We start from the raw sequence: 16,643 nt of genomic DNA on the forward strand, positions 1-16,643 counted from the left end.
GTAGATAGGGGTATTTTTGGTTCAGTTTTGATGGATTTTTTCTCTCCTGGCTTCAGAGTGTAATCTTCCTTTGCCTTCAACTTAATTATCAAGCGGTCATCGTTTTCTATGTAGTTCGGCAGGGTGTTCCAGGAGCTGGTTTCTTGTGTCTTGGTCTTTCTTGGTCGGGGTTCTCTGTTTTTTGAAACCAGCACCGTCACACTCGTTTCCTTGAAAGTCTCATACAGCAAGTCTTTAAGCTTCTCCCAATCTGACTCGCTGTTTGCGTTTGCGGATGTCAATCTAGGTATAGCCACCTTACTTATTTTATTTCGTATTGCCCAATCTTTCAATTTCCTACAGCAATGTTGGAGCGTATGAGTAGGGATATATTCGCTACCCTCTTCTTTTACTATCATCTGTAGGGTATGTCTGTTTTTCTTAAACAAACTGACCACGCTCCCTATGGGTAGTTCTTCTGTGCTGTAATCCGCCAAATGGTCCCTGATGGCTTTTCCCACACCTCTGTCCCTACTGGGAGCTGAAGAGACTGCAAAGGCCCATGCAGTGCTGCTTGGAAGACTGAAGATGGACCCAGGTATTTCTTGGATCACTTCTCTCCAGCTTCGTGTTTTGCATGGTTTTTTGGGTGCAGAATCTTGCTTTGCCCCGAGCGGTATCACCAAATCTTGATTTAGGGTGAGTATGTTGGATATTAAGCAAATTGCTGCCTGCATTTCCCTTAAGAACTCCATGCCCAAAATAAGGGGTTGTGGTGTATTCTCCAATATCGTTGCTTTAATTTCTAATTTTTTCTCGTAATTGCCTCTGAGCTCCAGTGATGCCAATGTGTCGCCTAGACTTCTTACTTTCTGACCGCCAGCTGTCACAAGCAACGTGGGTGGGTCTCTGATCCTATGTTTTTTGTTGACCAGGATATGGCTTATCACATTTAGTTCCGCACCTGTGTCAATGATCGCCGGTACGTAATAATCGTTCACAACAGCATTTATGTATAGTATCTTATGGTACGTTGGGCCCCGAGTGGAGAGGGTGACGGGGCTTAGTTTTGCCACCCCCTGGAGTTTGGGTGCTGCTGTCTACTTCTACACACAGCAGCAAAGTGGCCTATTTTACCGCAGTTGTAGCACCTGAGCCTGTTGTCATATGTCCTCGTGGATTGGTACTGTCTTTCTGGATTACTGGCATGGTTTGTGCCATAGTCTCTCCTGAGCGGTGGCGGGGTTCTGTAAGGGCGGGGATTGCCAAAAGGTGACTGTCTTTGTTCTACTGGTCCAGCGGCCTGTTCTTCTATTTGATGCTGCGGTCTAAAAGTGAGCGGTGTCGAGAACTTTTCAGTAGCGTTATCTATTGTGATGCAAAGTTTTTTGACTTCGTCCAAGTTCCTAGGTGGGTTATTAGGAAAATTTGTGAGCCAGTAGTATTTAGCTCTTGGTATATCTTTTAGCCCACTCTGGAAAATATCTACGAATTCGTCGAGATCCACGTTTTCTTTGTATTCTTCGTATAGGACCCTTAGATCATAGAAATAATTCTTTGTCTGTTCCAGGTCCCTTTGCTTCCTTTGCCTTAACTTTGCAAGCAAATGGCGACTGTTGATACCGTCGCTAAACTCAGTCTTGAATGCTTGACAAATGTGTTGCCAGTTGCTGTCAGGGTTTGCTGCTTTATATTCTCTATACCAAATGTTTGCGGCGCCCTGCAGGTACGAGTGAAAGTATAGTATTTTTAACGCATCGTTCCAGCTATTGGCCACTGCCGTTCGCTCGTATGTGCCGATAAACTGAGGGGCTGAATCACTGCCCGGGTTGAACGTTGGTGGGCTGATGAATTGAGGTAGTGCGGGTGTTTTTTCCCCTGCCTCAACCGCCGAAATGGTAATGTCCGCCATTTCTCTTGACCCCTTCTTGCCTTCTAATGCTTTATCTCCTTTCTCAGGGTGTACTTGTGCTCCTGTCTCTATCACTGTATTTTCCAGATCGTTTTCTGGTTCTTGTGGCTGCTCAGTGTCTTCCCTTCTTGTATTTACAAGCGTAAGGGTTAGGTAATCTGTTTCTTGCATCCAAGGGTCTCCTACGCTTGAACTCCTGTGCCTTGGTTGAAAGGGGCTGCTAGGATTTGCTGATCTCAAGTTGTACGCTTTTCTCATTCCTGTTAGGGCGTACGGCTTGGTTTGGCCACAGATATGGAGATCAGTAGCCCCGGGATTCAACAAGGCACCTCCACCATGTCACGTTTTGGGGGTAGCGCAGGAAGAGAAACAACAAACGTAGCTCAAGTATGTCTCCTTTATTTTTATACTGAAGATGATGCCTAACTAAACCTTACCCCCAGATTAAGAGGGCCGCTAGTACCGCTACAGGCGGGACGCCCATGGAACACTCTCTACGAGGGGGTGCGTGGGGGTGTGTGTGTGTGTGAGTGTGCGTAAGGCCTTCTGATGTGCCGCCAAGCGGAACCCGCTCGATACGAGCAGGGAACCCCTATGTCCGACAAGCCCGAAGGATTTACTTTAGGCACAGCAAGCCCCCCTTGAAGTGTCGCCAAGCGAAACCCGCTCGATACAAGCAGGGAGCCCCTATGACCGACACGCCCTAAAGGACTTACTTTAGGTACTGAAAGGGTCAAGAGTCCCGACGGTCACCACTGGGTTGCGTAAGGACTCTAGTCTGTTCAGCCTGGATTTCCAAGAAGGTATCGAGCCGTCCGGGCACTAGGAAGTTCGGACTGATGCTCGATAGACCGACCCAGAGACCAGTAATCTTCGATGGCTTGAGACGCTGATTAAATACTCATCTCATGACCCCAATTTGCCGGTCTCGCTGATTCGGCAGTGTACTGGGGGAGACCGGGGCCAGACTAGGTAACGGAACATGGTGTAACTTATGTTATTCGTGACAATATGATATATAATAGATTTAAGTGTTTAATAGAAAACTCAGTGTTTGATTCCATCCTTGAAACTGAGATCCCAGCGCGACGTTTAACGTCGTGAGTCAGTTTAATTGATGAACCCAGAAGGGCTCATCAATTAAACGTGACATTTGGTGGAGGTGCCGGTCTGTTTTGAGATGGATGAAAAACAATAGTTGAGTTTTTTATTTTTATTTTTTTGGGGTATGATACCGATTGAGGAAAATAATGTGTGGGCTATAAAAGACATTTTAGGCATTATTATCTTTTGGCTAGGGATAGTAACGTTGATTTATTTAGTGATATTTTGGGGATTACCTTGGCTATTGAAGCGCTCATTTGATAAAATTTTGGTTTAATATGGGTGGTACATCTTCAAAAGAGGAAGAAATTATTATCTCTCAAGAAGAAAACAGTGGAGGATTATCAAATAAAAAAGAAACCAAGAAAAGCCAACAATATATGCTTAGTATCCGTATTCATTATGTTCAGTTTTCAAAGTCCCTACGGCATGCAAGGACAAGTGATTGGTACCAAAATGTACCTACTAATAGTCACTATTAAAAGCCAGAAAGACAATGTGGGAGGGAGGACAGTATGTCCAGAATCCAAGAAAAACCATCAAAATATATGCTTAGTATCCGTATTCATTATGTTCAATTTTCAAAGTCCCTACGGCATGCAAGGACAAGTGTTTGATACCAAAATGTACCTACTAATAGTCACTATTGAAGGCCAGAAAGACAATGTGGGAGGCGGGAGAGTTTGTCCAGAAACCAAGAAAAACCAACAATATATGCTTAGTATCCGTATTCATTATGTTCAATTTTCAAAGTCCCTACGGCATGCAAGGACAAGTGATTGGTACCAAAATGTACCTACTAATAGTCACTATTAAAAGCCAGAAAGACAATGTGGGAGGGAGGACAGTATGTCCAGAATCCAAGAAAAACCATCAAAATATATGCTTAGTATCCGTATTCATTATGTTCAATTTTCAAAGTCCCTACGGCATGCAAGGACAAGTGTTTGATACCAAAATGTACCTACTAATAGTCACTATTGAAGGCCAGAAAGACAATGTGGGAGGCGGGAGAGTTTGTCCAGAAACCAAGAAAAGCCAACAATATATGCTTAGTATCCGTATTCATTATGTTCAGTTTTCAAAGTCCCTACGGCATGCAAGGACAAGTGATTGGTACCAAAATGTACCTACTAATAGTCACTATTAAAAGCCAGAAAGACAATGTGGGAGGGAGGACAGTATGTCCAGAATCCAAGAAAAACCATCAAAATATATGCTTAGTATCCGTATTCATTATGTTCAATTTTCAAAGTCCCTACGGCATGCAAGGACAAGTGTTTGATACCAAAATGTACCTACTAATAGTCACTATTGAAGGCCAGAAAGACAATGTGGGAGGCGGGACAGATTGTCCAGAAACCAAGAAAACCATCAAAATATACTTAGTATTCGTATTCATTATGTTCAATTTTCAAAGTCCCTACGGCATGCAAGGACAAGTGATTGGTACCAAAATGTACCTACTAATAGTCACTATTAAAAGCCAGAAAGACAATGTGGGAGGCGGGACAGTTTGTCCAGAAACCAAGAAAAACCAACAATATATGCTTAGTATTCGTATTCATTATGTTCAATTTTCAAAGTCCCTACGGCATACAAGGACAAGTGATTGGTACCAAAATGTACCTACTAATAGTCACTATTATAGGCCAGAAAGACAATGTGGGAGGCGGGAGAGTTTGTCCAGAAACCAAGAAAAACCAACAATATATGCTTAGTATCCGTATTCATTATGTTCAATTTTCAAAGTCCCTACGGCATGCAAAGACAAGTGATTGGTACCAAAATGTACCTACTAATAGTCACTATTATAGGCTAGAAAGACAATGTGGGAGGCGGGACAGTTTGTCCAGAAACCAACAAAAACCAACAATATATGCTTAGTATCCGTATTCATTGTTATGTTTTAATAAATCCATACTATCATTTGTTAAACAATGATGAGGGCAGCTTTCTGGAGGCTTTGGCACTCGCGATTTATTATAATTTAGAAAATGGTTTACTATTTAATTAATTTACGAACCCGGTGCGGGTTGCAGAATTCGGGACGACTACATTTTGTGGTGCGAGCCGAGTCTTCTGGCTGGGCTCTACCGTCTGAGGCAGAGTCTTCGACTGTCTCTGATCGTCTCTCGTTCATAACGCATGTCGAGCTTAATTTATACCCGATTGACTGGCTGACGTAGTTTGTTATTCCTCGTCGCCTGCATCGCAACAGTAGCGGGGATTTGTCATCGCTAAAAATAGAGATGATGCACTATGGGCATTCTGACTGTAACTTTGCCTCACGCATTTTATTATTTTGCCATCTCCGAATATCTGATTTAATTTAATGAATTTATACTTTTTGAATAATAAGTCCATCTTTTAAATAAATGGATTTCCCATTCGTGACAATATTTTGGAACCAATAAGTGACAATGAAAGATTTGTTTGCACGAATCAGACAAATATTGAACTTTTAGGCTCATTTCAATGTAAGGTTCATATTCAAACTTTGAATTTATGTGTACAGCTTTATGTAATTCCTGATTATGCTATGAATCATTCTTGTCTAATAGGCAGAGATGTATTATGTCACGACAATGTCAAGTTTACTGTTGAGGGAAGCAATGTTTGTATTCAGCAAGTTAATGATAATAATTTAGAATGTGATTTAGATTTAGAGATTGACAATTTTGATAAACAAATTATGATGATAGATGTGATTGATACTAATGATAATTTTCCAGATTTGGATGTCTACGAAGGGCTAAATCCAATGGACAGATCTAAATTTGAATCAGATTTTCAAATCACAATCCATTTCCACACAAAGAGAGACAGGAGGTAGGTGAAATAATACAAGATTTATGTTAGAGGAAAATTATCCGAAAGAGCAATTCACAGTACAGTTCTCCTATAGTTCTTGTTAAGAATAAGTCTGGAAAGACTAGAATGTGTGTTGATTTCAGAGATTTAAACAAGATTAACCGTCGAGATAATTTTCCACTCCCGTTGATTGATGACCAAATTGAATTGTTGCGAAATAAAAAGTTTTTTACTAAGCTAAACACCACACGTCCACAAGTGCAAAAAAAAGGCAACTACACGTGGTGTTCCCAGGCGGTCACCCATCCAAGTACTAACCACGCCCTACGCTACTTGACTGCGGTGATCGGACGGGAACCGGTATATCCAGCGTGGTATGGCAGTTGCCTATAAAATTATCAATAACCGAGTAATAAAAACCACCAAAAGTGTAGGAGAAATGCAAATGTCATTTTCATGGTTGAAATGAATGGCTAAATTATCTCAGAGCTGTAGCTAGTTCCTAAAAAGATGATATAACGGACTTCAAAGAAAAAAGCATAAATTTCATATAATTTTTGTCCACAGTTGCCTATAAAGTTATCAATAACCGAGTAATAAAAACCACCAAAAGTGTAGGAGAAATGCAAATGTCATTTTCATGGTTGAAATGAATGGCTAAACTATCTCAGAGCTGTAGCTAGTTTCTAAAAAGATGATATAACCGACTTCAAGGAAAAAAGCATAAATTTCATATAATTTTCGTCCACAGTTGCCTATAAAGTTATCAATAACCGAGTAATAAAAACCACCAAAAGTGTAGGAGAAATGCAAATGTCATTTTCATGGTTGAAATGAATGGCTAAATTATCTCAGAGCTGTAGCTAGTTCCTAAAAAGATGATATAACGGACTTCAAAGAAAAAAGCATAAATTTCATATAATTTTAGTCCACAGTTGCCTATAAAGTTATCAATAACCGAGTAATAAAAACCACCAAAAGTGTAGGAGAAATGCAAATGTCATTTTCATGGTTGAAATGAATGGTTAAACTATCTCAGAGCTGTAGCTAGTTTCTAAAAAGATGATATAACCGACTTCAAGGAAAAAAGCATAAATTTCATATAATTTTCGTCCACAGTTGCCTATAAAGTTATCAATAACCGAGTAATAAAAACCACCAAAAGTGTAGGAGAAATGCAAATGTCATTTTCATGGTTGAAATGAATGGCTAAATTATCTCAGAGCTGTAGTTAGTTTCTAAAAAGATGATATAACCGACTTTAAAAAAAGCATAAATTTCATATCATTTTCGTTCACAAGTGCAAAAAAAAGGCAACTACACGTGGTGTTCCCAGGCGGTCACCCATCCAAGTACTAACCACGCCCTACGCTACTTGACTGCGGTGATCGGACGGGAACCGGTATATCCAGCGTGGTATGGCAGTTGCCTATAAAATTATCAATAACCGAGTAATAAAAACCACCAAAAGTGTAGGAGAAATGCAAATGTCATTTTCAAGGTTGAAATGAATGGCTAAATTATCTCAGAGCTGTAGCTAGTTCCTAAAAAGATGATATAACCGACTTCAAAGAAAAAAGCATAAATTTCATATAATTTTCGGCCACAGTTGCCTATAAAGTTATCAATAACCGAGTAATAAAAACTGTTAAATAAAACGCCGATGACCGGAAAATTAATAGAAGTTTATTGAAAAATAATGGCAACCGGAAAAAAACAGCTAATCAGTTCAACATCGACATACATAACCTCCATTACCGGTACTAATCTAGTAACCAACCAACAAAAAACAAGTTACTATATATCAAGACTACCAACCCACTAAACATAAATGCACAGCTGACTGCGTGTTTTGTGGGTTGTCGATTGAAATGCAAAGTATCAATAAGTTCTTTAATGGCTATTTTTGACTGAGATAATAACAAGCCATCATCAACGTAAATTGCCAAATAGATTACAGAATTAGCAAAACTGCCAACAAAAACACATTGGTCAGACTTTAGTTGTTTAAATTTGTATTTTTCAAGAAAAGACACACATTTTTGGTTCCAACATCTTGGAGACTGCTTTAGTCCATACAGACTTCGATTTAATTTGCATACTAAATTTGGATGTTTCTTACTCACAAATCCAGTAGGTTGCCTCATGTAAACACACTCCTTCAGGTCACCATAGAGAACCGCCGTTTGCACATCAAAATTGGAAACTTGTAAGTCCTTTTCAGCTGCTAATGCAAGCAAAACACGAATTGAGTCATAACGAACTACAGGTGCAAATGTTTCTTCAAAGTCCACTCCTTTTTCTTGTGTAAAACCACGAGCTACAAGTCTGACTTTAAAACGTTGCACACTACCGTCTTCGTCAGTTTTTACGAGAAAAACCCACTTATTGTCAACCACTTTTGAATTTGGAGGCAGTTTCACTAAGTCCCAAGTATTGTTTTCTTTTAAAGAGTCCATTTCTTCTTCCATTGCTATATGCCACTTTCTGGAGTCCGCACAACTTACAGCATCATCATAAGAGGAGATAAATAGAGCTATAGTTAGCTTCAGGAAAATCCATATAAAAATCAGAAAACTTAGATGGGATTGAAATCTTGGTTCTGTCACGCAGTTGTCGCTCTTCAAAATTATTCTCATTCAATAGCTCGTTATTTCCAAAATCATAAGGGTCTTCAGCATCAAGATATGAGTCATCATCACTATTTAAAGACTCAGTTACAGTTTCACTGGGTGTTTCGATGTTGTCTGTTTCTTCTTCTATTATTTCCTCAACTTCAGTCTGTTCATCAGTAGTAGTACGTTCAAAGTTTCCAAATTTCAGAGTAAAAATTTCTTCTTCAAAATCCATTGCTTCATTTTCATTAAATGTTACATTGCAGCTAACCTCTATTCTTCTTTTAGCTGCATTCCAGAGTCTGTAATTTGAAGAATATCCTTCAAATCCAACAAACAAGAATTTTCTGGATTTTGGATCCCACTTTTTGCGAAATTGAGGTGGTATAGGTGTATGCAGGACTTCCAAAAATTCTGATGTGTTTCAGTTCAGGTTTTCTTCCAAACCACTTTTCATAAGGCGTCATCTTTTGAGCTTGACTAGAAGCTGTTCTGTTAAGCAGATAAGCAGCTGTGTTCACTGCTTCTGACCACAGCTCCTGAGGGACATGTTTATTTATCAACATTGATCTAGCACTTTCCACAATAGTTCTCAGCTCCCTCTCAGATCTGCCATTTTGTTGTGGAGTATAGAGTGCTGACCATTCATGTGATATGTCCTCTTTCTTCAAATAGTCTTGGAATTTTTGTTGAGGTATTCACCTTTACCTTGATCACTTCTTAAAATTTTTATTTTGTTGCCAGTCTGTCTTTCAACATAAGCTTGGTATTGCACAAACTTTGTATAAACTTCTGATTTAGCTTTCAGAAAATACAGAGTTCGATATCCACTGCAGTCATCCTTGAATAATACAAAGTATCTTGATCCACTGGGCGATGAGATGTTCATTGGTCCACAAACATCGGAGTGAATCATTTCTCCTGGTTTTTCACTTCTTCTGGATTCGAGTTTCTTATGTGACTTCCTTGACTGCTTACCAAGTTGACAAACTTCACAGAAAAAGTCCTCCTTGTCATTAATGTTCAAATCTTTGACTAGTTTAGTAGTATTCAAAATGGCCTTGAAGTTAACATGACGTAAACGATCATGCCATAATCTTAGTGAATTTTTACTGCCAAGACTTAAGTTGCATTCAAGTGAAGGTACCACTTTAAATTTCATAATCCACAAATTATTTTTCCTTACTACAGCGCAAGAAATGTTTCCATCACTGTCACGAAATTCACATCTGTTTTTATAGGAATGGTGAGTAAACCCTTTATCAGTCATTACTCCCACTGAAAACAAGCTTCTACTAATATTTGGTAAGTACAGTACATTATTTATGATTCTATCATGCCATTGAAGTTCAACAAAAACTTTAATTTCAATGGAACCTGTTCCAGTCGCTTCTATCAATTTGTCATTTGCAATTCTGACAAACATGGGATTCTCAATAGGTTTCAGGTTTTTAAACCATTCTTTATGACCAGACATATGCATGCTAGCCCCTGAGTCACAAATCCACTCATCCTTTTCCAAATCATGACTTGCACTGTACAAAGATGAAATGTCGCAGATATATGCTGAACTTGAAGGTTTCGGTTTTTCTTAGCATCATACATTCTTTTACTACATTCACGCACCCAATGACCCTTCTTTTTACAATAATTACAAGTAGTGGTTTTCTTTGAGTCTTGAATATTGGTTTTACCTTTCTTGATTTTCCAATTGGCTTTGCAGTGCCCTCACCTCTAATGCAAGCCTGGACATTTCAGAGTCATCATTTGTCATTCTGGTTTCTTCTTTCAGGAGTCTGGCTGTCAGATTTTCAAAAGTTTGTTGTTCACTAGACACAGAGACCCATGCAGTGCGAAAAGCATTGAACTTGGATGGTAAACTGTTAATGACCTTGGAGCAAATGGCACTAACACTTATATGTTCTTTCACATCTTTTAACTGTCTCACTAAAGGTTCTATTGAGGAAATATGTTCAGCAACTGACGCGTTTTCTGGCATCCTATATTCGTAGAACCGTTGCCAAAGTAGTTTTTTAGATTTCAGTCTTTTGTTCATGAATTGAAATTAATCGTCCCCACATTTGAGCGGCATCCTCACAATTTATTAAAAATTGTATCTGCTGCTGTGTTATTGTCGATAACAACAGCACTTGTGCTTTGGAATTCTTCAAATCACAAACTTTCCACTCTTCAGAGCTTTGATCGGCGGGCATCTTTTCTGTGCCATTGACTATGGACAGAAGAATTTCTGCTTTCAACAAAATGGTGATACTGAACTTCCATAGCTGAAAGTTTGAGCCATCAAACTTCGGGATACTGGAGTCAAACTTGACTACTAGTGAAGCCATCACTTTAGTCTTTAGTTTAATGATACGACTTGAACGTAATTACAATTACACCACGCGAAAAAAACACGACTTGAACGTGAACACCAATGTGACGACTTTTTACTTTCGTTTTTACCCGAACTTTCCGATCAACAGGCTGCCCTAAAACCGACACGACGTATATGGGCCCATAACCTGTTAATTAAAACGCCGATAACCGGAAAATTAATAGAAGTTTATTGAAAAATAATGCAACCGGGAAAAAAACAGCTAATCAGTTCAACATCGACATACATAACCTCCATTACCGGTACTAATCTAGTAGCCAACCAACAAAAAACAAAAGTTACTATATATCAAGACTACCAACCCACTAAACATAAATGCACAGCTGACTGCGTGTTTTGTGGGTTGTCTATTGGAACATAAATATTCAAATATTATCTCAACAAAAACCACCAAAAGTGTAGGAGAAATGCAAATGTCATTTTCATGGTTGCATGGTTGAAATGAATGGCTAAATTATCTCAGAGCTGTAGTTAGTTTCTAAAGAGATGATATAACCGACTTCAAAAAAAAAAGCATACATTTCATATTATTATCGTCCACAAGTGTAAAAAAGGCAACTACACGTGGTGTTCCCAGGCGGTCACCCATCCAAGTACTAACCACGCCCTACGCTGCTTGACTGCGGTGATCGGACGGGAACCAACAACAATAAATACAAATACATATATTTCAAAATTACAACAAATTATTACACTATGGATGTAAATACATAAAATGAATGTTGTTACAACTGTTACGCCGAGCGCACTAAGAAGCAACTTCAACATCGTGATAAATCACGGTGGTCGATGTTTTGACCAAGAAATACATCCAGGGAGTGCGAATACAGACGCATCAGTGGGTCTGCCACCTGGGTTTCAACCCTTATGCAGACATTTGAGGAATAAGATATCGCTAGCGCGAGAGATAAGAGTTAGTAAAATTGCGTATGTATATTAATTTTGATTGTAAGCATTGCTGGAAAAATAAAATTCAAAAACCAGCTCAAAAATTGTGTATGTTTAGATACGTGTGAAATAAATAAGTAGAAATTTATATTGTTAATAGTGAGTAAACTGGTTGTCATTGCGATAAAAAGATAAACAAATTTAGAAATTGAAGAATACCAATTTCAAACTTTGCAACCTGCCACCGCATTCGAGCGCTGTAAATATTTATGTCCATATCTAGGACGTTTATCGTACCCTTTTTTTTTGGGAATCGCTAGGAATTCCCCTTTTTTAAGGTCGTTCACCATAAACAGCAAGCACCTGAACCAAACAATGACAGTTTTGCGGTATAAAATTATTCTGATTGTTCACCTTTGTGACCTAATTATGGAGGATGCCACCGCTCAAAAAATAACGGAAGCCTTTTATAAGGTGGGCCGTGTTTGATAGGTTTTGCGGGGTCGAATCTTACTCGGGTTAAATTTTTTGTCAGATGAGATGCGGATATTTTTGATCTATAAAATTTTTCAGATAAGTCATCTATATATTATGAAATATACTCTATACCGGTAAAATCGTGTAGATCTTGAATTTTTGTGTATTTTGAAGCTGACAGTACACCTCGGAGAATTCTGTTCTGAAAAACCTGGAGCCGCTTTCTTTGGGTGTCAGATATAGAGCACCATATAGGAGCCCCATAAGTGAGGGCAGGTCTAATTATACACTTATATATTAATAGCTTATTATAGGGACTTAGTGGAGATTTTGCACAAGTAAGGGGATATAATTTTTGTTGGGCGGAGAAAGTGCGGCTCAAGGTGTAAGATATGTGTTTATGGAATGACAGACGATCATCTAACATTATACCCAAATATTTTGCAGCTGTTTTTTGATGGATTGCGGCCCCATTCACAATTAGGGGATTTATGATTTTTGTTAGGTTCGATGTTGTTGAACAAGTAAAATTCACGAGTACTGGTTAAGGTGTTTAATGACTACGTTCTTAAACTAAAAATCTATGATGAGATGTGGTTGAGAGTCGGAATGGTAATTGAATGCTACAGTAATGCTTGCGGCCTAAGACTTAAACTAGTAAGCGAAAAAGAATTGCGATTAAAGAGAGAGATGGAATGAAGTGGGTCTAGAGCTGACTAAGTATAAATGTAATAAAATATAGGAATAAGCGTGGGAATATAACATCCCTCCCTCCTTAAGATTAATCAATAAGATAAGAACAAGATATCGTAATTGATTAATTCAAGAAGAACAAAATATAAATTTACAATAAAATTAAGAATATGAATAACATCTAAAAATAATGATTTAAAATAATAACATAAAATAACATAAAGTAGATAAATAAGATAGATAGGTAACTTAAACAACTAAAAATAGTGATTAAAAATAACAATACCACAAATAAAGAATATAGGTAAGTTTAACTAGATAAATAGTTAATTGTCTCTGATCGAGGTGGATTTTCGCGATTTAACGACGAAAGGATTTTTGTAGTCTTGAGGGTTTGTACTCCTGACGACTGGTACTCTGGTCGAGGTTGAAGTCATGGTAGTCACTGGGAGGCTGGAGTTTAAGGGTAGTAGCTTAGTGGGTCCTCTGTCTCGTCTAAACTGTTGCAACACTTCTTCTGGTGCATTTGAATGTATAAAAATGTTACTATTGGAGATAGAGGAATTGTGGCTATGAGACGTCAACTGGTGGATCACTTTCTTTTCAGGCAGGAATCTTCCAATAATCGGTATCCATTTACAACTGCAGCAATACTTGCAACAGCATATGCCGACAGCAATGACGATTATTATAGAGCCAGAAATGACTAAGTTCCACAAGGTATGATGTTCTCCAAAAAATGGTTTGTTGATTTCACTTTAGAGGGTTTCTTCAAACATTTCCAATTTATGTTTGGCATGCCTCAATTCATCAAGATTGATGTTATTTAATTGGAGTGGTTCCATGGTCACTTTCTTTAAATCTTCTCTATCCTTAATACAACAGTCATCTTGATTGATGTTTACATTGGGGATGAAGTTAGTGAAATTACTAGTTCGGTTAGACGTTGATTGAAGAACAGATGATAAAGTAAAACACTTGCATCCTGTGTCGAGTTTTAGAATTCCCGTTTTACTAAGGGTAAATTCCAAAAGAACTTCCGAGTTTGGCTCACAAGAGAGGGTTGCACTGACAGGATCGGTAGTGATGAATAACCATTCATTTTCTGTTAGCTTGTGATAAGCCTCCAAATGAGCATTGATGGTTTTTGTAATACAATCCACGGGAATTGTACTGGATTGGCTTATTTTGAGCTGGACCTCGCACACTGGTTTTTGCGAAGTTAGATATGTAGTTGTATCCTCGCAGAGTTTGGTAGTATCGTCCAGGATTTTGCAGTTAGACAAGTCTTTCAATAAAGCAAATCTTGTTTTGGTAGTGCTTATCATTAAGAAACGACTTGAGGGATCAATAAATGAATAAGTGTAGGTGAAGATGTCAAAAACTGGAAGAGGAATCATGTTGTACAAGTTGTACGTCTGATCAGAAGTTATGGGAATTTTGATCGCAAATATTAAAATGTCGTTATTGTAAATTACGTGTAATTTACAAATTGAGAAATATTTGTATACATTATCATAATTGGTCAATGAAATTGGACAGTTAATATCATTATTTAGTTTTATTTTAAAAATTTCATCTCTTAATTGGATGGATTGGATTCCTTGCTTAGCAAAAAGAATTGATGAAATCAAAATGTCATATTCTTCATTTAATTCGACAATTAATTGCGACAATAAATTAATGTGTTCAGTTATTAGTCTGATGTGCAAAAACTCATTGATCTTGTTAGTCACTTTTGTAGAAAATTCATTGAATTTTTCAAAATTTTTATTTACTTTTTCTTCATTCACTTTTAATGAAATGACAGAATTATTATAGTTTTCAATTGCTGAAGACATTATTCTTATTTGTTGTTGCATCAAAATTTGCGTCTCCCTATTTTTGTTTGTTAAAGCATCAATTGCTTCACTATAATATTCTGCATCGTCCGCATCTGGAGTTCCAAATAACCATTTAAATGCAGTTGAGACTCCGTTAATTAATCCGCGGCGTTTTCGTCTATTATCCAAAGAATGACCAACTAAATGAATAATAGTATCAAGTTTCCTTTGTAATGTTTTGATTTGATACTCAAACTTTGTAATAGAATCAGAACAGTGAAATGTATGAGTGTATAGGTTATTGTTTTCGATATCCGAAGAAAAACATATAGTTTTAGATTTTACATTCACATTTTCGATTAATTTTAATTTATTTATGTAAAAGGTTATGTTTCGTAAACAAAGAAGATTAAATGAATCGACTTGTAACTTAAGCTTCCCTAAGTTTTGATAAAAGACTCCGGCTTGTTCGCTAATCGGAGTAATGTGATATGGCTGATGAGCACGCGTCGTCGTGTGGGCGATTATGGACCACGTTATCGTTATCAACCAGAGAAGTCGAATGACACCTGTTTTCATCTGAAATAAATGGTTTCAATAAGTCTTTGTGATAAGAGACTATTTTATTTTTTATTTTAACAGACACGGAATTATTGGCATTGACTTTCATTATTTTATATGGACCTTTGTAATTCGGGGATAATTTTTTACTCATTCCTGGTTTTGAAGATTTATCAAGTACATACACTTCGTCTCCTACGGAAAAGTCAAAATTATTTATTTTTTTATCGTAATTAGTCTTGGACTTTTCTTTAGATTTTTCAATGTTCTCTCGGGCAATTTGATATGATTTATTTAATTTCAATTGCAGCTGTTTATGATATTGTCACGTTTTGGGGGTAGCGCAGGAAGAGAAACAACAAACGTAGCTCAAGTATGTCTCCTTTATTTGTATACTGACGATGATGCCTAACTAAATCTTACTCCCAGATTAAGAGGGCCGCTAGTACCGCTACAGGCGGGACGCCCATGGGACTCTCTCTACGAGGGGGTGCGTGGGGGTGTGTGTGTGTGTGAGTGTGCGTAAGGCCTCCTGATGTGCCGCCAAGCGGAACCCGCTCGATACGAGCAGGGAACCCCTATGTCCGACAAGCCCGAAGGATTTACTTTATGCACAGCAAGCCCCCCTTGGAGTGTCGCCAAGCGAAACCCGCTCGATACGAGCAGGGAACCCCTATGACCGACACGCCCTAAAGGACTTACTTTAGGTACTGAAAGGGTCAAGAGTCCCGACGGTCACCACTGGGTTGCGTAAGGACTCTAGTCTGTTCAGCCTGGATTTCCAAGAAGGTATCGAGCCGTCCGGGCACTAGGAAGTTCGGACTGATGCTCGATAGACCGACCCAGAGACCAGTAATCTTCGATGGCTTGAGACGCTGATTAAATACTCGTCTCATGACCCCAATTTGCCGGTCTCGCTGATTCGGCAGTGCACTGGGGGAGACCGGGGCCAGACTAGGTAACGGAACATGGTGCAACTTATGTTATTCGTGACATCTCCTCCCTCTGAAGAGTGTTCGCCCCGGACACTTAACCCTAACTTAACTAAATAACCTACATGCCCCATGGCTTTATTTACACCGTGTGACCAATCGTAACTTATGTCCTATTACGCTCCCCTTGTTATCTCCCTTGTGGTTCTCCTGGAATCTGTTGCTCCTTCCTGGAGGGCGGCCTTACGCGGCTTCGTCTTGCCTAACTGTGCGCCAGAGCACCCGTTACTCAGTTCGCGGGTGGTGGCGCCCTCTACTGACTTTCCTCGTCCACTTCGAAGTGCGCGGGATGGTCGCTTGTTCCGTGAGTTCCTAGGTTGTGATATCCTGGCGGAAGAGGCGTAATGATTGGTCAACCTACTTAAATAATTGTTTAGACTATGTTAGCTT

The 16,643-nt window shown here is 38.7% G+C and overlaps 2 non-coding genes across 2 annotated transcripts; both read right to left on the minus strand.

The window, feature by feature from the left end:
- Window positions 1-6,078: 6,078 nt before the first annotated feature.
- Window positions 6,079-6,197, minus strand: LOC145738535 (5S ribosomal RNA). Its single transcript, XR_014180791.1, has one exon. It is a non-coding gene; the product is annotated as a 5S ribosomal RNA (ribosomal RNA).
- Window positions 6,198-7,120: 923 nt separating this feature from the next.
- On the minus strand, window positions 7,121-7,239 carry LOC145738537 (5S ribosomal RNA). The gene has a single exon (XR_014180792.1). It is a non-coding gene; the product is annotated as a 5S ribosomal RNA (ribosomal RNA).
- Window positions 7,240-16,643: the final 9,404 nt, after the last annotated feature.

This window comes from Ips typographus, linkage group LG15, assembly GCF_016097725.1.
Source record: "Ips typographus isolate SLU linkage group LG15, UJ_Ityp_2.0, whole genome shotgun sequence".
Lineage (NCBI taxonomy): Eukaryota > Metazoa > Arthropoda > Insecta > Coleoptera > Curculionidae > Ips > Ips typographus.